The sequence below is a fragment of the Hyperolius riggenbachi genome, chromosome 4 (assembly GCF_040937935.1).
Source record: "Hyperolius riggenbachi isolate aHypRig1 chromosome 4, aHypRig1.pri, whole genome shotgun sequence".
NCBI lineage: Eukaryota > Metazoa > Chordata > Amphibia > Anura > Hyperoliidae > Hyperolius > Hyperolius riggenbachi.
In genome coordinates, this window is record NC_090649.1 from 436,196,833 (window position 1) to 436,218,312 (window position 21,480).

At 43.9% G+C, this 21,480-nt stretch overlaps 1 protein-coding gene across 17 annotated transcripts in view; it reads left to right on the plus strand.

Moving 5' to 3' along the window:
* Window positions 1–21,480, plus strand: part of PLCB4 (phospholipase C beta 4) — a 459,946-nt gene that overhangs the window by 208,331 nt on the left and 230,135 nt on the right. The gene's annotated exons all lie outside the window — the stretch shown is intronic.

Here is a 21,480-nt window from a genome sequence, read left to right on the forward strand (position 1 = left end):
CCCTGTGTGAAAAAGAAATTGCTCCCTGAACCTAAAAACTGGTTGGGCCACCCATAGCAGCAATAACTATAACTTGCAACGAGTCATTTACAGCGCTCTGGAGGAATTTTGGCCCACTCATCTTTGCAGAATTGTTGTAATTCAGCTTTATTTGAGGGTTTTCTAGCATGAACCGCCTTTTTAAGGTCATGCCACAACATCTCAGTAGGATTCAGGTCAGGACTTTGACTAGGCCACTCCAAAGTCTTCATTTTGTTTTTCTTCAGCCATTCAGAGGTGTATTTGCTGGTGTGTTTTGGGTCATTGTCTTGCTGCAGCACCCAAGATCGCTTCAGCTTGAGTTGACGAACAGATGGCCGGACATTCTCCTTCAGGATTTTTTGGTAGACAGTAGAATTCATGATTCCATCTATCACAGCAAGCCTTCCAGGTCCTGAAGCAGCAAAACAACCCCATACCATCACACTACCACCACCATATTTTACTGTTGGTATGATGTTCTTTTGCTGAAATGCTGTGTTACTTCTACGCCAGATGTAACGAGACACGCACCTTCCAAAAAGTTCACCTTTTGTCTCGTCGGTCCACAAGGTATTTTCCCAAAAGTCTTGCCAATCATTGAGATGTTTTTTTTAGCAAAATTGAGACGAGCCTTATTGTTCTTTTTGCTTAAAAGTGGTTTGCGCCTTGGATATTTGCCATGCAGACCGTTTTTGCCCAGTCTCTTTCTTATGGTGGAGTCGTGAACAATGACCTTAATTGAGGCAAGTGAGGCCTGCAGTTCTTTAGATGTTGTCCTGGGGTCTTTTGTGGCCTCTCAGATGAGTTTTCTCTGCGCTCTTGGGGTAATTTTGGTCGGCCAGCCACTCCTGGGAAGGTTCATCACTGTTCCATGTTTTTGCCATTTGTGGATAATGTCTCTCACTGTGGTTCGCTGGAGTCCCAAAGCTTTAGAAATGGCTTTATAACCTTTACCAGACTGATAGATCTCAATTACAGTACTTTTGTTCTCATTTGTTCCTGAATTTCTTTGGATCTTGGCATGATGTATAGCTTGTGAGGTGCTTTTGGTCTACTTCTCTGTGTCAGATAGCTCCTATTTAAGTGATTTCTTGATTGAAACAGGTGTGGCAGTAATCCGGCCTGGGGGTGACTACAGAAATTGAACTCAGGTGTGATAAACCACAGTTTAAGTTATTTTTTAACAAGCAGGGCAATCACTTTTTCACACAGGGCCATGTAGATTTGGAGGTTTTTTTTCTCACTAAATAATAAAAACCATCATTTAAAACTGCATTTTGTGTTCAATTATGTTATCTTTGACTAATAGGTAACGGTTTTTGATGAGCAGAAACATTTAAGTGTGACAAACATGCAAAAGAATAAGAAATCAGGAAGGGGGCAAATAGTTTTTCACACCACTGTACATATATAAAGAAACGCTTAAAAATTGTACCATTTTTGGTACAAAAATTGCAGGGAAATTAAACGCCGGGAAGGTTAAGCAAGGAATGGAATTGAACTTTAAATCAAAGCAAGCCCAGGTGAGATCCGAGGCATGTTACTGTGTTACCCTGCATTTCTGTTTATCCTTCTAATGCTTTGCGTTTGGCTTGCATATTCTTAGTTTTGTTTTTATAACTTAACGTGCTTATTGTAGTGTAACTCCTACCCCTAGGGCCCTGCCACCTTACTTGTGAATGCAATTACCTAACCAGACGTCACTGTTTAGTCCCTCAGACCACTCCTGGACCTGCAGTAGCCCAGAGCTGTGTGGCGCGGGAATCAGGATTTATTTTCAGTGGTTACAGTGTCACTCTGACTGTTAATCGCTTCATTTTGTATTTTAATTCATTTTTGTGAAACTGGCTAAATCAAATTTCTCCCAAGAAGGACACGCTTCTCCTTAAAATGGACACCAATACCTCCTTTTAATGCTCAATTGAAGATAACAAGTGGTACTATTTGTAGAACTTTGTGCATCAGCCTGGCATAACTCCCGTTGCTATAGTTACGGTATACGTATTTATCGTACAACTGGCAACAATTTGAGGTGTTTCCTCTCTGTTAGAGCTGTCTGTTTTATCTTAGTGTATATAATGCACTTTAAAATAATTTTGTGTAAAAGTAAATCTAACAGTGAAGTCCTAGAATGGCTGTTTGTCCTAGTTTAGTTTTATTTAAAGTGTATCCAAGGTGACATGATTAGATATGTACAGTGTCAAACATACAAATACCTATGCTGTGTTCCTTTTCTTCTTTTTCTGCCTGATAGAGTTAAACATCAGGTATGCAAGTGACAATTTTTCTTCAGTGGGGATTTAGTCGGACTATAGCAGTAATTAGTACTAATAGGATTTACAGCCAAAAAACTCCTTCCTGGCAGAGAACAACTTCTGAGTGTGACTAGATTTTGGCTTAGAACTCTCTCCATGTGAAAAACTGTAGCATTCAGCTGAGACAATACAACATTAAACCAGTTTTTTAGCTGATACACAGAAAATAAAACAGATTCTAAAAAAAAAGGTAATTTTAGGAGTAGGAGGATGGATACAATTTTTTACCTCATCGGGTTTATTTTCACCTCGGGTTTCCTAAAGTATTTTCCCCTTCTTCACATTTTCATGTACTGTGCTCTTCCAGCAGGATCAAACATTGGATGTGGATGTCCTACTTGCTCGATCTGTTGCTTGTACATTGTCTCTACTAAAGCCAACAGTGACAAAAGTTTCCCTAGAGTGGGCAAAACATAATACAAAGTGGGAAAACCACTTGTGGGCCAAATGTGATGGCTCTGCGGGCCAGAGTTTGACACATATGCTCTGAGGGAACCAGGGTTGGCTTAACCACCGATGGGGAAAAAGTAACTTAGAGCCCCTATCCGCCAACAAAATTTGCAGCTGGATACTGCCCTGCACCCTCCTCCTTGACATTTCTGTTCTTCTGTGGTTGTGTTGCCAGGCCCCCCACGCTGCTGGCTTTTGACCTCCCCCCCCCCCCCCCCCCCCCCAATTGTTCTACGCTAAGTGCACTATCTCTATCCGGGCCCCAGCACGATCACAGCTTTTGCAGTTCACCTGTCCTGGCTCCTGTCCGGGCTGCTGAGTTGGAGCTGCTAGCCCATCTTCATCCCATTACTTGTGTGATCCGGTGCATGTTACACATGACAGGATGCGCCAGGTCACAAGACACAGAAAGTGGGATGGAGACGGGCAAGCAGCTCCAACTCAGCCGCCGGATAGAAGCCTGGATAGGTGAACTGCAAATGCTGTAACCGTGCCGGGGCCCCAATAGAGATAGTGTACTCAGCGCAGAACAAATAGGGGAGGGGTCCAAGATCTGGCAGTGTGTGTGTGTGTGGGGGGGGGGGGGGGCAGTGCAAACCCAGAAGCACAGAAAGGTTAAGGAGGAGGTTTGGGGGCCCCAGCGGTACTTGGGGAAATTGCCCCTCTTGCCTTAATAGAAGCATCGGCTCTGGAGGGAACTCCCAAAGTCATGCATCTCCTACCAAAGTCACAAACAAAAAACCTTATAAGCCGTATTTGTTTAGATGCCAGTTAACCTACCAAAAGGGGTTTAGGCTGTGAAATAAAAGGGTTCATCTGAAGGGAACGCCCTCAAATAGATGGTGCAATCTGCATGCAAAATATATCACTAAAATGCCACGAAAGGGATATGATCCAGCATTTGTCAGTGGCTGCTGGTGTCTGTTTACGTCTCCACCGCTGACGCTATGTGACACGCCTACACACAGATTGATACTGTTGAATGGCGATGTTGTTTACATTGTAAGATGCTCAGTCCCCCCTCCCCCTTGCACTGATGTTGCTGGTGGATGAGGAGGGTCAGTAGCACTAGCTGTGTCACTGTGACTCATATGATTAATGGGAATCTACCGTCCAATATTAAGTGGCTCGATTAAACCTGTACCGTCAAACAATGACTCATCCTCCAGCACCGGACGTATTTATAGCAGACGTGTATTATTAAACCGGGATGTTTATTTTTTTCCCCTCTTCACATGTCAAGTATTGCCGTGCGATATGTCACTGTCAGGGTCCGGGCCTGGACCACTCGGAAAGAGGAGCTTACTTATAGCCGCATTGTCTGTTATATGTTATAGCTGTCAGTACAATAATCGCCAACATTGGCTGAAACTAGCTGAACTGAAAATATCTGTCTATCATCTATCTAATGGTCTATCTGTTATTATAATTACTCAATTATAACGTGACAAGATTAGATGTTAGTCAATGAGATGCTAATTTTTCCAGCATACATAATTACATAGTTACGGTAAAAAGACATCCGTCAACACTTATTCTTATTAGCTGCCCAGAAAGCCATTCTAACTCATTGGATAAACCCGGAACCTCCCACAATCCCTTTAGTTTTTGAATTATTAAATAAAATAATGCTAATGGAGCAATTAAATCTAGAAAAAGAAGCCAAAAACAAAACTGCTAATTATTTTAAGACATGGCGTACCTATATAGAAAAAATCCTTACAGATACTCAGATAGTTCATATAATGAAGGCTTTTATAAACACCACCTGGTATATAAAAAGCAAAATAGCAGGTACCTTGGGGAGATTGGAGATCCGAACATAATATATCAGAGCGGGAGGGGGGGGGGGAGGGGGGATTCGGAGGAGTGGAGACGATTGAGGGCACAGGGAGAGAATAGAGTAGAGTAGGTGCTAGTTTATAGTAGATCAGTGTTCTTAGAAGGTTTATTCTTAATGCATATATAATCTATGTCTCCTTATAAGAGGAAATATACTCTTGAATATACCTTTTCCCCAATCTATATCTATTCTCTATTAGCAACAAATACGATATGTCAAGAGGGAAAAAAAAGAAATAACAAGAGACGAAATGTTATCTAGAAAAATGTCTGTTTATTACTATTCTAATGCATAATTTCTTAAAAATTACATGCACACAAAATGTATATGTATATGTACTTTTTCAATATGTATAAAAATTCCTCTTTGAGTGCATTAATAAAAATTATTTGAAAAAAAAAAAAGACATCCGTCCATCAAGTTCAATCAGAAAGCAAAAAAGAAAAAACACCAAACAAACAAAAAACATTGTCCCGAACCTACACATATCCCAGTTGAACCAAGGGGAAGCCGAATAACCTTACAAGGCCTGGGCCAATTAGCCTTAAAAGAGATAAATTCCTTTCCGACTCCACATGCCAGTGTCAGGCCTGTAGGGATATTCACTCACGAATCAGCTCCAATGCCCCAATCTACCGCCACGCGCTTCACCCTATGTGGGGCGTCCCCGCTTGAATGAGAGGTGAGAGAAAACACCTACCCGAATTCGGTTACACCCAGGCCTTTAGTGTGCAAGGTATTGGAGCTGAATGCAGGATGAGCAAATAAACTTCCAGGCCCAAACAGGGATACAGTGTAGCAGAGTCCAGTAACAGTCCAAGATCATACATGGATAAACAGAGATATTGCAGTACAGGAGGGCTAGGCAGAAGAGAGGTCAAGAACAGATTTGAGGTCAAACCAGGCAGTCGTAACGATAATCCAGGCAATGGGTCGGTTCAGGCAGCAGACAAGGGAGGTCCAGCAAACGAGCAGAAGTCCAGATAATCCAATATAATAACTGCAGGTAAACAGAGCACCCAGCAACCAGCAAGCTAGAGCCATCACAGGCAACATGCAACTGTCACAGCAAGGTTTAAATACTGACCGCACCCAATCAGTGGCCGGCCATATGCACACAACAGTCAATCACACACAGGCATGACTGTGTGTCAGCTATAGCATGCTGGTTAAGAGCAGCGCCTCTGATGTGAGAGACCAGGGTTCAATCCCAGCCAGGGGCAGCATCCATTATATTTATTAAATAAACCCCTGCCTAAGTGTCAGCTGACTATCCTGTCAGCTGACACTACCTCTGTCGCCGCCTCAGACCATACTGCGGCCGAGAGGAGCGAGACATCCACCCACCCACCAGTATGCGCAGAGCGATCCCCAGTGTGCGCATCACCAGCGGAGGGCGGCTGCCAACATGCGGAAGTGCCAGGATGCGACCCGCTCTTGACAGAGACGGCCGCACCGCTGGATCCCGGAGGTAAGTCCCTTACAGCCAGTCAGATAAATCCCTGGATCAACCCCTCCTGGGAATTACCTAGTAATTGAAGCTGTGGATGCACTTCAATGCAAGGAAAGCATCCAAGCGCTCTTTAAATGCAGATATAGAGTTTGCCATAACTACCGTATTTTTCAGACTATAAGATGTTCCTGACCATAAGACGCACCTAGGTTTGGAGGACAAAAACCAGGGGAAAAGGGGCATCTTGTGGATTATGCTCCCTTTGTACCTCATGCCCCGTGTAGCTCTTGTGTCTCCCTGTGTCCTCCTCTATCCCCCTTGTGTCCTCCTGTGTCCCCCATGTGTCTGCCTTTGTCCTCCTCGTGTCCTCCTCTATGCCTCTTCCTGTCCCCGTGTCCTCCTCTGCATGGGCACAGTACAGAAGTCCCTGACATTGCGACGGGTTGGAGGCTCGTTTTGCTAGGCTTTCACAAGTCAGGAACCTCCTGCATCTGGACTATAAGATGCAGTGACTTTTTCCCCACTTTTGAGGGATAAAAAGTGAGTCTTAGGCTCCCTGCACACTGCAAATCCGTTTTGCAATTCCGATTCCGATTTGCAATTCTGATTTTCTCTGAATACAATCAACAAAAAAAACAGAGGAAAAAATGCAGCATGCAGTAACGATTAAAAATCAGAATCTGAATCAGATTTAAAAACCTATTAAAAATCGGAATCGGGATCGCATGCATTGTGCAGGGAGCCTTATAGTTTAAAAAATACAGTACTTCCTGAGGTAAGATGTTCCAGATTTTAACCAAACTCACTGTAAAGGATCCCTTTGTAAATAGAGGGCAAAACCTTTATTTCCTCCATACGCAGATCATGTCCCCTTGTCCGTTATACAACCCTAGGGAGAAAAAGCTCATCTGCCAAGCTTTTGTATTGCCCTCTGATGTATTTATACATGTTAATCAGGTCACCTCTCAGTCAGCTTTTTTTCCAAACTCAATAAGCCCAGGTTGTCCAACTTTTCTAGGTAAGTGTGATCTTCCATCCCTCTGATTAATTTAGTTGCCCAACTTTGTACATGCAAATATAATGCAAACTACCATATACGGTATACAACTTAGTAATTGGCCAATCCATATCTGCAGGAAGCACCTTCAAGCCCTGAAATCTCTCAGTGATGTCCTAACCCCCTCTGCTTAACATTCATACATCAGTCCTTTAGCTCAGTGTTCCCCAACCCTGTCCTCAAGGCCCACCAACAGTGCATGTTTTGTACACATCCACAGAGGTAGTTATTCAGCTCCACTGAGACACTAATGACCTCACCCGTGATTGTGTGTGGTTTCCTGCAAAACATGTACTGTTGGTGAGCCTTGAGGACAGGGTTGGGGAACTCTGCTTTAGCTAAAGAGCCTCGCCACTGTCACATTACACCGATCCTTCGCTCACTGCACTGGCTACCAGTACAATGGAGAATACTCTTCAAGATTGGACTGCTGACATTCAAATGCCTGCACAATCTGGGCCCTGGATACATGAAGGACTTGCTGAAGCTGCACCACACCTCTCACAACTTCAGCAAGTTCTATATACTTGGTCACTCCCAGAGTGCACCTCAAAAAATCTGGAGACAGAGCCTTCTGTCATGCTGCCCCTACTCTTTGGAACTCCCTGCCACAACCAGTAAAGACAGCACCATCCCTGGAGCTATTCAAATCCAGACTGAAAAGCCACCTGTTCAGCCTGGCATTTCCGGACTTATAAAATTCTTCCTCTGTACCACGATAGTCTGAGCCATACTTATGCGCTTTGAGTCCTATGGGAGAAAAGCGCTTTACAAATGTTATTTGTTGTTGTTGTTTTAGCTAGTGTGTCTCTACCGCCTTCCCTTAGACCTGGGTTTTTTAAAGAGAACCTAAGGTGGGTTTGAAGAATATTATCTGCATACAGAGGCTGGATCTGCCTATACAGCCCAGCCTCTGTTGCTATCCCAAACCCCCCTAAGGTCCCCCTGCACTCTGCAATCCCTCATAAATCACAGCCACGCTGCTGACAAACAGCTTGTCAGAGCTGGCTGTGTTTATCTCTATAGTGTCAGTCTGCTGCTCTCCCCGCCTCCTGCAGAACTCCAGTCCCCGCCTGCATCCCTTCCCTCCCCGCTGATTGGAGGGAAGGGACGGGGGCAGGGACCGGAGCTATGCAGGAGGCGGGGGAGCAGCTGAGACTGACACTACAGATGTAAACACAGCCTCACAGCACGGCTGTGATTTATGAGGGACTGCAGAGTGCAGGGGGACCTTAGTGGGGTTTGGGATAGCAACAGAGGCTGGGCTGTATAGGCAGATCCAGCCTCTGTATGCAGATAACATTCTTTAAACACACCTCGGGTTCTCTTTAACCTTTGTTCAGTCAAACCCCAGGGGTTCAGTGAGCCAGTCTCAGGGGTTTGGCAGAGGTGTGTGTGTCCGTTCTGTTCAGTAAATATTCATTGAGTTTTATGTACTTTTTCTTTTTATGTGACATTAATGTTTTATTGGTTTTGTTCTTTGAACACAGTGATTTTATGTGCCACTGATGTATGGTTCATTTTGTACACTAACAAAACATGTATGATAGACATTTATATTGCGCTTTTCTCCTTGCAGGCTCAAAGCACCTGCAGCCACTAGGTCGCACTCTATAGGCGGTAGAAGTGCTAGAGAGTCTTGCCCAAGGTCTCCTAATGAATAGGTGCTGGCTTACTGAACAGGAAGAGCCAAGATACAAACCCATGTCTCTGGTATCAGTGGCATAGCCCTTAACCATTACACTATCCAGCCACATAGCAACACAACGCTGCTGAGAAGTCCTATTGCATGTTAGAACTGCGATGCGGTACAATGCATACAGTGCCATAAAAGCATGCTTCATTGCACTGTAACCATGCACATTACCCTGTAAACACCGCACACCTCAGTCAGTGTGCTAGCCCAATAGGAATGACATTGTATTGCATTATGTTGCAACAGATCACATTATGCATAGTGCGCAAGTAGCCTAATGCCTGGCATAACACGGGTCGATCCGGCGGCCGATTAGCCGCCGGATCGACTCCCGCTCGCCCGCCGGCGCTCCTTATCAGCCGCTCGATTCCCTCTATTGTCCACCGGCTGGGAATCTATCCGGCAGGTCATCGGACCTGTCGGATATTATAAATCGAGCCATCACCGGCTCGATTGATAAGAAAAACACTTGCCGTGTATGCCTGGCATCAGACTCAATATATGGAGAGGTTGATAGATCAGGCACATTCATTTCCCTCTATGGTTGTATCTGTACTTGTTAAACAACAGATGAAGAAAGAGAGATTTGGAGGCTGTTCCCTTTAAGCAATACCAGTTGCCTGGCAATCCTGCTGATCCCCTGCCTCTAATACTTTTAGCCATAGACCTTGAACAAGCATGCAGCAGTTCAGGTGTTACTGACTTTATTGTCAGACCTGACAAGATTAGCTGCATGCTTATTTCTGATGTGATTCAGACACTACTGCAGCCAAATAGAACAGCAGGGCTGCCAGGGAACTGGTATTGCTTAAAGGGATCCTTAACTGAGAGCGATATAGATGTTTCCTTTTAAACAATACCAGTTGCTTGTCAGTGCTGCTGATTTCTTTAGCTGAATCACACACCTGAGACAAGCATGCAGCTACTCCAGCCTGACTTCAGTCAGAGCTCCTGATCTGCATTGTAGATGGGGCTGTGTATAAAAGTATGAGGGTAGGAACACACTGGGCAGAATTGCATATGCATGTTCCATTATGCGCTATGGAAAACACATATGCGATTCTGCCCAGTGTGTTCCTAACCTTACAGACACAGGATCAGCAGGAGAGTCAGGCAACTGGTAATATTTTCAAAGGAAACATTCATATCCTTCTCAGTTTAGGTTCCCTTTAAAAGGAAATAATTATGGCAGCCTCCATATCGCTCTCGCTTCAGTTGTCCTTTAAATGAATTACTGTAACTTGGGTGAGGCTTTTAGCACATCATGAAATTCTCTGTAACGTAAGCCTCTGCTTGTTTGTTTTAATCAGATTTAGCCTTATAAAGTGAGCTCACGTTGTAAGAGAACAAGAGGAAAAAAAGATTTCCTGCTTAGACCTTTCCAAGAAATGTATGCGTAATTTACTGTTGTTTTTCCAAGTCAGATTGTACTATGAGAAGCGGTGTGTTAAAGGACTATATTTCTTAATCCTACTCCTTTATATAGCGCCAACATGTTGTGTAATATTTCAGGGTCATATCACATGGGGGGGTGGGGAGGGCAGTAGCAGACACCTACAGCAGCTACAAATCTCTCTTCCCACAATACATTGCGGTTGCAGTATACCTCCTACCAATCATGGTTGTGGGCGTTTCGGCATGTTCATACGTGCTTATATTGGTCTCTGCATTTGCTATTGTGTTTTTGTGTACTTTAAAGAGAACCCGAGGTGGGTTTGAAGAATGTTATCTGCATACAGAGGCTGGATCTGCCTATACAGCCCAGCCTCTGTTGCTATCCCAAACCCCCCTAAGGTCCCCCTGCACTCTGCAATCCCCCATAAATCACAGCCGTGCTGTGAGGCTGTGTTTACATCCCTAGTGTCAGTCTCGGCTGCTCCCCCGCCTCCTGCATAGCTCCAGTCCCTGCCCCCATCCCTTCCCTCCAATCAGCAGGGAGGGAAGGGATGCAGGCAGGGACTGGAGTACTGCAGGAGGCGGGGAGAGCAGCAGACTGACACTATAGAGATAAACACAGCCAGCTCTGACAAGCTGTTTGTCAGCAGCGTGGCTGTGATTTATGGGGGATTGCAGAGTGCAGGGGGACCTTAGGGGGGTTTGGGATAGCAACAGAGGCTGGGCTGTATAGGCAGATCCAGCCTCTGTATGCAGATAACATTCTTCAAACCCACCTCGGGTTCTCTTTAATGCAGCATGCATTGTAGTCACATATTGAAAAATAAGAATGCAGTACACAAGGGAGGCCACAAAATGGGCCTTGTGTGGTAAAACGCACATCCTTGCAAATCGCAAGACATATGAAGTGAAGTAAAAAATTCAATTGTGGGAACAATCTTTCATGTCTCTTTCACAATACAATTCGGGAAAAGCATATTCAAAAACGTAGGCTCATTTGTATGTATTGTTTGATTATCACTAATAAATGGTTTTATTGCCAACATTGTCATTAACAAATATAACATATATACATCTATATATCTATCTATGGATCTATCTATAGATAGATGGATAGATGGATAGATAGATAGATAGATAGGTAGGTAGGTAGATAGGTAGGTAGGTAGATAGGTAGGTAGGTAGGTAGGTAGATAGGTAGGTAGGTAGGTAGGTAGGTAGATAGATAGATAGATAGATAGATAGATAGATAGATAGATAGATAACACTGCAGGGTGGCCTCTTGAGCGCGTCCCAGTGGCTGCAGCTCTTGAGCGCTTTGAGTCCGACAGGAGAAAAGCGCTATACAAATGTTTGGATTATTATTATTATAGATAGATAGATAGATAGATAGATAATAAAACAAATATATTAACAAATATAAATAAAGCAAACGAATTGAGTATTTCTACCGAGCTCCCTCCTGTCATTGAAGAGACGCAGCTCATCCAGCTTGTTAACCAGTTAAAGGACACCCGAGGTGAAAATAAATTAATGAAATAAACAATTGTATCTATCCTCCTTCTCCTAAAAATAACTTTTTAAGACACTCCACAGTTTTATTTTATATTTAAATCTAGTTTTTATTGTTTTTGCTCAATGACACAGCCATTGAAGTATGCCAGAGCTAAAATCTATGAACTATTGACCTTTTTCTATCTCTTTCCTGCTCTGAGAAGCCATTTTCTGCTAGGAAAGTGTTTTATAGTTGGAATTTCTTATCAGTGAGGGTCACACTGTAGTCTGACCCAGTCCTGACTCAGGGCTGGGGCACACCGAGCGGCTTTATGAGCGTTTCTGCAGCCACTTGCGGCTGCGGATACGCTTAGTCAATGGATCTCAATGAGGTGGGTCACACCAGAGCGGGAGGAGTTTTGCTGAAACGAATCCTCCCGGGGTGAGGCATTTTTTGGATTGCGGAGGCATTTCTGCCTCAATGTTAAGTATAGGAAAAACGCAAACCGCTCTGAAAAACGGCAGATCAGAGTGGTTTGCCAGGCGGTTTTGTTACAGAAGCTGTTCAGTAACAGCTTTACTGTAACAATATATGAAATGTACTACACTGAAATCCGCAGCAGCAATCCGCAAAACGCTAGCAAAACGCCTCAGAAAAATAAAAAAAAGCGTTTAAAAATCTAGCATTTTGCGGATCTGCTAGCGGGTTTTGGTGTGCACCAGGCCTCAGACAGGAACTGCCACTTACATGCCTGATGTTTAACTCTTTCAGGCAGAGAAAGAAAAAAAAGGAACACAGCATAGTTATTTGTGTGCTAGGCACTGTACATACCCATGTCTATCTCATTGTGTCACCTTGGGTATCCTTTAATATGTATATGAAGAAGCTAGCACATCCAAGAATTATCTGTACAGTATTATCTTTCAAATAAGCCAACGTTTCGGAGCCATGCAAGGCCCCTTTATCAAGGCACACGTTGCTCTGGGCAACAATCTGTCTGCTGCTTCAGAGTATACCTAAAAGGTTAGGTGGGGAGTCTCTGCTTCTCTTCACGCAGTTGTGGCGCCATCTTGGTTGTTGAGGTCCATGCAGTATATACTGTATTTGTCTATTGCACCAGCTAAGTGACATGAGCAACATTGCATCATTTGCGTAATTTAACTTTAAAGTGAAACTTAACCGGGTAAAATTATTTAAAATAAACACGATGTACCTGCAAATAAATATTACATACTTACCTCGTCGTCAGTTCCTCTCAGAAGCTCAACATTTTCTTCTTACAACAATTCCTTCCATTTCTGACAAAATTGTTTCAGCACTGAAATATACCAGTTGCTCTCAGTTGTAACTGAAAGGACAATTGATGAGCAAGGTAATGTCCATGTTTTCCTATTGTTCAAGTGGGCGATATTAAAGTTTAACAGTGTGCTGACCAGGAAGCTGTTATGGGGTAGAGGCCTATTTCAAAATGAAGGACAGAGAATTCTATTGATCAGAGTGGACAAACAGGACACAGGAGAGGAGAAAGAGATTGAGGAGTACACCAAGTATGATGTGTGTATGTTTATTTTGACTTTTAATTTTCAGTTAAGGTTTGCTTTAAAGCAATTAAGATATAATGGTTCCTTCCAGTGTTTGTAGAGCAGAGATGACATGGTGCCAGTGCATTTGCATGTCATTTCAGGCTACGGAGATAGGTTACATAATGACTTGCTTGCCTCTCTTCCAAGAATGTACATTCCAGTCTAAATAAGGTCGCGCATTTAGGTCAGCCACACAGAATCTTCATTAGTGCCATAAATAACATGTATGAAAGCTGGACTACCACAAGTTCTGCTGGTGGAATTAAGTTGTGAAAATCTTCAGCAATTACTTCTAAGTTATTGCCAGTAATATGTGGCTTCTGTCCTAAACTGACGGAGCTTTTGTAGTGTGCGATGATAAAACACTTTTCCCCTGTTTAGTGTACCAGCTTGCCACTGTTTTATACTGAACTTCATTTACTGCAGATGTTAATTGTTTGAGTTCCCGGCCTGAAAATATGGGTTGTCTTTAAAGGGAACCTAAACTGAGAAGGATATGGATTTTTCCTTTTAAAAAAATACCAGTTGCCTGACTCTCCTGCTGATCCTGTGTCTCTAATATTAACTTTTAGCCTCAGCCCCGAACAAGCATGCAGATCAGGTGCTCTCACTGAAGTCAGACTGAATTAGCTGCATGCTTGTTTCAGGTGTCTGATATAGCCACTACTGCAGCCAAAAAGGTCAGCCGGACTGCCAAGTAACTGGTATTGTTTAGAAGGAAACATCCATATCCCTCTCAGTTAAGGTTTCCTTTAAGGCTGGTTTCACAGTGGGACGTTACAGGCGCACGTTAGAGCAGCCTGTAACGCACCCCACCGCACAGCAATGAAAAATCAATGGGCTGTTCACAGTGCCCACGTTGCGTTACATTGTAACGCTGCGCCATAAGACAACGTACTGCATGCAGTACTTTACACGCGGCAGAGCCACGTTAGACTGCTTGCACATGCTCAGTAATGTTGGGGAGGAGGGGAGAGCGGCCAGGCACATGGCTAATTAATATTCACTGCACTCAGTGACGTGCAGTGTTTACTTCCTGGAGCGGCCGTTCTGTGCGGCGATTGGCCGGGCGGGACCACGTGATGCCGCATGCGTCCAAGAGTGCGCATCACGGCATTACGGACGCCAGAGTGAGCTGCACAACGCGGCTCACTCTGACGTCCACCTTAGAGAGCACCTGGCGTTGCGTTAGGGGCACGTTATGCGACCTTAACGTCCCCTAAAACGCAACGTCCTGGTGTGCAACCAGCCTAAAGGATATCCGAGGCAAGCAATAAAATCTATTTATACTTACCTGGGGCTTCTTTAAGTCATTAGAAGGTATTTGTGTTCCTCGCGGCAGCTCCGGCCTCCTCTAGGGTCATGCTAGCAGCCTTTAAGTACCACAGACCCCCAGTGGGTCAACGTCTTCTGTGCATGCGTGGGTGTGCGCCTGGAAACCCCTCCCCTTCCCGCAAGAACACACTCACATCCCCAGGGGTATACTGCACCTGGGCAGGCGCAGTTTGCTCCCCATGGTGTGGATCTTCTTGGGATTGCACATGTGCAGAAGATGCCAACCCGCCGGGGGTCTGCAATCCTTAGAGGCTGGCAGTGGGACCCCAGAGAAGACCTGAGCTGTGGTGAGGGACACAAATGACTTCCAAGGGCTGGAAAAAAAAGCCCCAGGTAAGTAAGCATACATTTTATTGCTTGACTCTCTTATCCTTTAACCATTTTAGCCTTTTGGATGTAGCGGCCATAACGCGCTTTATTGATGTAGTGATACAGCGCTATTAGTTAGAATCAACCCCAGTGTCTCCTAAATCACAAAAAAAAGATTATTGTTTAAATGTATCTTATCTCTGGACTTTCCAGCTATATTTACAGGCAGAGGACTGTGTGTGAAAGTTGAATGGTATCATGAGATAAGGTGCACAAACCAAACTTTAAATTAAAATTCCAAATGATAAAGATCAAAACAAAGCTGTTTACAGTCAATAACAAAAATAATAATGATGTGAAAGGCAGTAGGATGTCACCTCCTTACAGCCAATCACCATTTGTAACCAGGAATATTCATCCTAGTTAAAGGTGAATACACACATCAGACTATAGTCTTTGGAAAATGAAAGATCACAGACCAATCTTACCACCCTTCATGTAGTATGAGAGCCATACTATACACAGTCTTTTCTATGGAGCTGAACTCCACATCAGAAAAAAATCTTTGCAAGATGCTGCACACACAGATGCTGTACAGACACAAAAGATCAGTATCTGCAAAAGATCTGTTCCTGCCAAAGATCCATTCCTGCAAATTGCAATGATAGTCTATGAGATCTGCAGATCATCATACACACATGATACAACTGACATTCATCTGCAGATCAAGCAATCGTCTGCAGATCTGAAAATCCATCCTGGTGGATCTGATCTGCAGATGAATGTCAGTTAAATCATGTGTGTATGATGATCTGCAGATCTCATAGACTATCATTGCATTTTGCAGGAATGGATTTTTGGCAGGAACAGATCTTTTGCAGATACTGATCTTTTGTGTCTGTACAGCATCTGTGTGTGCAGCATCTTGCAAAGATTTTTTTCTGATGTGGAGTTCAGCTCCATAGAAAAGACTGTCTAGAGTATGGCTCTCATACTACATGGAAGGGGGTAAGATTGGTCTGTGATCTTTCATTTTCCAAAGACTATAGTCTGATGTGTGTATGCACCTTAAGGCCACATACAGACATCAGACCATAGTCTTTGGAAAATGAAAGATCACAGACCAATCTTACCACCCTTCCTGTAGTATAAGAGCCATACTCTACACAGTCTTTTCTATGGAGCTGAACTCCCCATCAGACAGAAATCTTTGCAAGATGCTGCACACACAGATGCTGTACAGACACAAAAGATCAGTATCTGCAAAAGATCTGTTCCTGCAAAAGATCCATTCCTGCAAATTGCAATGATAGTCTATGAGATCTGCAGATCATCATACACACATGATACAACTGACATTCATCTGCAGATCAAGCAATCATCTGCAGATCTGAAAATCCATCCTGGTGGATCTGATCTGCAAATGAATGTCAGTTAAATCATGTGTGTATGATGATCTGCAGATCTCATAGACTATCATTGCAATTTGCAGGAATGGATCTTTGGCAGGAACAGATCTTTTGCAGATACTGATCTTTTGTGTCTGTACAGCATCTGTGTGTGCAGCATCTTGCAAAGATTTCTGTCTGATGGGGAGTTCAGCTCCATAGAAAAGACTGTGTAGAGTATGGCTCTCATACTACATGGAAGGGGGTAAAATTGGTCTGTGATCTTTCATTTTCAAAAGATTATGGTCTGATGTGTGTATGTGGCCTTTGGCAGCGTTGCACTGTATCAAGTCTGGGGGTCCTCCTCCAATCTCTGAATACTGGAAGGCACATACTATGTACATGTCCACATGACCTTCGTTTAGCCTCTCTATGATTATTTTACGGATTTTAGGGCCTAAAGGCCGTGCAATGTTTATGCAGGCTTCTAGACCCTAAAACAGGCAAACATTGCGTTCCGTTCGCGTGGCTGTTAGCGTTGGGCGTTTTTTGACGTGTGTTTTTTTTTTTTTCTATGCCCTGCACTTGGGTGGGTGTTTTTGTGCTAAGCGGTTTTCTAAGCCTTTTTCCCGAGCGGTTTTGTAATTCACTTCCTGACGCAAGTCAGGAAGTGAACTCTTTGACCCGGAGAAGAATAAATACAATGTATTTATTCTTAAAAACGCAAACGCATTTACTGCACAAAGCGATTTTGTGAGCGTTTTGCGTTTTCCTATACCTTCCATTGAGGCAGAAACGCCTCACAAATGGCCCATGCTGCGCTTCTCTGAGCGGATCGGAAACGAACCACTCAGATGTGAACTCTCATAGAGAATCATTGCACAAGCGTTCTTAGGGCGATTTTGAAAATCGCCAGCGTTTGAAAAAAGGACAAAAAATCCCTTAGTGTGAACAAGCCTCTAAAATGCTTGTGCAATGATTCCCTATAAGAGAGTTCAAATCTAAGTGGCTCGTTTTCAGTCCGCTCAGCGAAGCGATGCCTACCATTTTTGATGCAATTCCGCCTTAAAGGGACTCCGAGCTGTACATAGAATCAAAATCTGAACTTACCTGGGGCTTTCTCCAGCCCACAGTAGGTCGGGAGGTCCCTCGGCGTCCCTCCTGCTCTTCTCCCAGGCCTTCGCCCAGAAATGGCTCCCGGCGACACTGAGCCCGAGTGTCGGGCTCCTTCTTCCTGAAACGTCACGTCTGTCGTCACTACGCCGGCCGCCTCGCATCATCACAGCAGCCCGTGTGACAGTACGGCGCCTGCGCGATTAAACTACGCATGCTCCGTACTGTCATGCCGGCCGCCGTGATGATGCGATGCAACCGGTGTGGTGACGACTAATGTCATCTTTCAGGAAGAAGGAGCCCGACGCTCAGGCTCAGTGTCGCCGGGAGCCATTTCTGAGCGAAGACCTGGGAGAAGAGCCAGAAGGATGCAGCCCCAGGACCGCCTAACGACAATTGGCGTCAAGTCCTGGGATGGGGTTTTGCAGGGGATCGCGCGTGCCGAGCTCCGCTCCGTCATCAGTCTCCCAGCGGTTACCGCTAGGAGACTGTTAGACAGCGAAACTGCTGTCTATTTACATTGTACAGCGCTGTGATCTACGGCAGCGCTTTACTGGGGAAAGCCATGTTACACCCGGCTGTCCCCCTGGGAGGCAGGAGAGCGATCGGCTCTCATAGGCTGAAACCTATGACAGCCGATCACCGTCATTGGCTGGCTTGGGTGGGAGGGAAGGTACAAAAAAAATTATTACATAAATAGAGACATTTATTTAAAAAAATATACAAATAAATATTTATTAAAAAATAAACAAACACTCTAGCAGCAATCAGAACCCACCAACAGAAAGCAGAAAGGAGGGAGGGGGGATGGTATCACTTGTATGCTGAGTTGTACGGCCCTGCAGCGAAGCCTTAAAAGCTGCAGTGGCCTAAATTGAAAAAATTAGCCTGGTCACTAGGGGGGTGTAAGCCTACGGTCCTCAAGTGGTTAAAAGGGTCATACACTGAAAAATGTCACCATTGTTTGCTAATTGAGCTTTGTATCAGGCGTAGTAAATTCCCAAGGACTTCAGCTGCAACCTCCCCATTGTGTGAGGTTTGCAATCCGCCCAGTTTATTGCCAGGCTCTGGTGAGGCATACTTATGTAGACATGCTCTGGGAAAGCCATGATATTTATAGGAGATTGTAGGGAATGTTGACATGTTTTTGGATGTGGCCGCACTAATATGCAAGTGTTTTGCCTTTTACATAATCCTCTCAGGAATCCTTGAAAATACAGTGTGCTCCCAAAGTTTCCACACTAGTTAAAAATAAATTGCTAAAAATACAAACAGAGAGCTATCTCTGTGAAAGTCGTTGTATAATAAAGACAAGTTGTAGTGTTATCACGTACTTTAGTAAACTTTTACATGGACACTGTTGTTTGTAGCACAAAACACATCAAGATTATGCATCCTAAAGTGAGGTTCCGGAACAACCACCCTGGGGTACTTCGGCTGCGGTCACAGAGAAGTGGGATTGGCTCAGTTGGCAGTGGAATATTATACTTAAAGGAACACTATTGATTACCTTGTTTCTTTTCACTTGCCATAGGAATTGTTTGGAAAGTGCTGCTAAGTATGGGTGTATACATTCCAATGCATATCCGATTGTTTACTGTTATCAAAGTTGTTTCACACTTCACTGAAGGCAAGTCTGGCCACATCTGAGGACTACTTAATCATGAAAGGAGGGGGGATATCCTCACACTACATCTGCTAATCCTGTGTGTGAGAAAGCTCTTACTGGCTGCTGCCTGTGTGTCTCTGACTGAGCTTGCTGCAGAGAGCAGAGGAAATGTATCTTATGCTACGTACACACATGCGACAACGATCGTTCGTTGTCAACGACGAACGTTCTTTTAATTGACGAAAGAACGACCGAAGTAAAGTTAGTTCTAAAAAGTGTGTAACGATCACATCGTTAGAACGAACGTTACACCACGTAAAAGCACTTAATGCGCCTGCGCATAAAATTGTAAAGTTCCTTGGAGAAAAAGTGAAATGCGCATGTCCAGCCTGGTACGAACGATCGTTTCCAACGATGTACCACTTTTGCTAACGATCGTCGGTGGTAAAAATCCGCCAAGACAGAACTTTGTTTTGTAGCGATTTGCCTCGTTCGTCGTTTGCCTTAATAGTCGTTGGTTCGTTTTTTGTAACGATCGTCGTTGGTAAAGATCGGGGAACGATCGTTACAAACGACTATAGTCGCATGTGTGTACGCACCTTTATGTGCAACATAAGCATTTGTAATCGTGTGTGAAACCTGACACCAGAGGCTTTTCATATATATGGTAACTGCAGCCTGACATGCAAAAAACAGTGTAATATTGAAACAGAGATTCACCTTTGAAAATGAGACATTCCAAAAATCTACACACAATGAATTAAAGCTTTTGCCTCTGATATATAACATGAAAAGTCGGAAAATGTACTTAGACATTATTTGTACATTGTCATTTTAGAACACTTGGTTTGGTAGCGTTCATTTAACTTGCATTAGTGGCATAACCAAAATTCATGGGGTCCCACAGCCAAACTTTGATGGGACCAATATTCATACCCCTTCCCTTTCCTTCCCTTGGTGCCCTTCATGGTCATGTGACCCATCTCACAAGGGTCGTAAAACAATCTACCAACACAATCCTTTCCACAACCCCCTCCTACTAACCACATTTGCAAACTTAAATTCTGCACCCCTCCCCCCAACAAAAGAATGGGCCCCTGCATTGATTTAAAGTTCCCACACAGTGCCCACCTCGAAAGTAAAGGGCAGATACTCACCTGCAGCCTGCTGGATTTCTCTCATCTCTTCATCTTGTTCTATTTGGACAAATGACCGACATGGGACACCAGTTGCCACTATACCACAGGAACTGCTGAGGGGGCATGGTCACATATTTCCTGTGTACGGCCTAAAGGGGAGGGGCCACATACACTACCCCTTTTCCCGCATCTCTCCCCTCTCCGCCTCTGGCTGGCCATGTGCTGCTCTGCATAGGGCAGCAGTGCAGCACAATTTGATTGTACGCCGGCACTGCACTGTCAACGTGCGACACACTATTTTCAAGCTTCTGACCACGATCTACCCAGCAGTCCATCGACGCAATGAGCAGCCTTGCTCTACTGTAATTAGATACATTATAATAAGGACCACGATAATGGGGTAACATGGAGTGCTGTAATAGGGAGAGCATTAGAACTGATAGCCCTAAAATGAGAATTGTAATGTGGAGCACTAAAATGGCAGAGAGGTTAAATGTGGGCCAGTATAATAGGAAGCAGTAGAATGTGTGTGTGTCTGTGTGTGTCTATATGGAAAGCACTAGAATATGGAGAGAGGCTATAATGGTGACACTAGAATGGTCAGAATTAGAACGTGAAGAACTATTATGGGACATACACTAGCATTTAAACAAGTAGAGTAAGGGGATGACTATAATGAGGAACACTTACAGTGGTGTGAAAATCTATTTGCCCCCTTCCTGATTTCTTATTCTTTTGCATGTTTGTCACACGTAAATGTTTCTGCTAATCAAAAACCGTTAACTATTAGTCAAAGATAACATAATTGAACACAAAATGCAGTTTTGAATGATGCTTTTTATTGTTTAGTAAGAAAAAAAACTCCAAATCTGCATGGCCCTGTGTGAAAAAGTGATTGCCCCCCTTGTTAAAAAATAACTTAACTGTGGTTGATCACACCTGAGTTCACTTTCTGTAGTCACCCCCAGGCCTGATTACTGTCACACCTGTTTCAATCAAGAAATCACTTAAATAGGAGATATCTGACACAGAGAAGTAGACCAAAAGCACCTCAAAAGCTAGACATCATGCCAAGATCCAAAGAAATTCAGGAACAAATGAGAACAAAAGTAATTTTGTCTGGTAAAGGTTATAAAGCCATTTCTAAAGCTTTGGGACTCCAGCGAACCACACTGAGAGCCATTATCCACAAATGGCAAAAACATGGAACAGTTATGAACCTTCCCATCCGAGAGGCCACAAAAGACTTCAGTTGGACGCCATCGCAAGATTGCGTCGC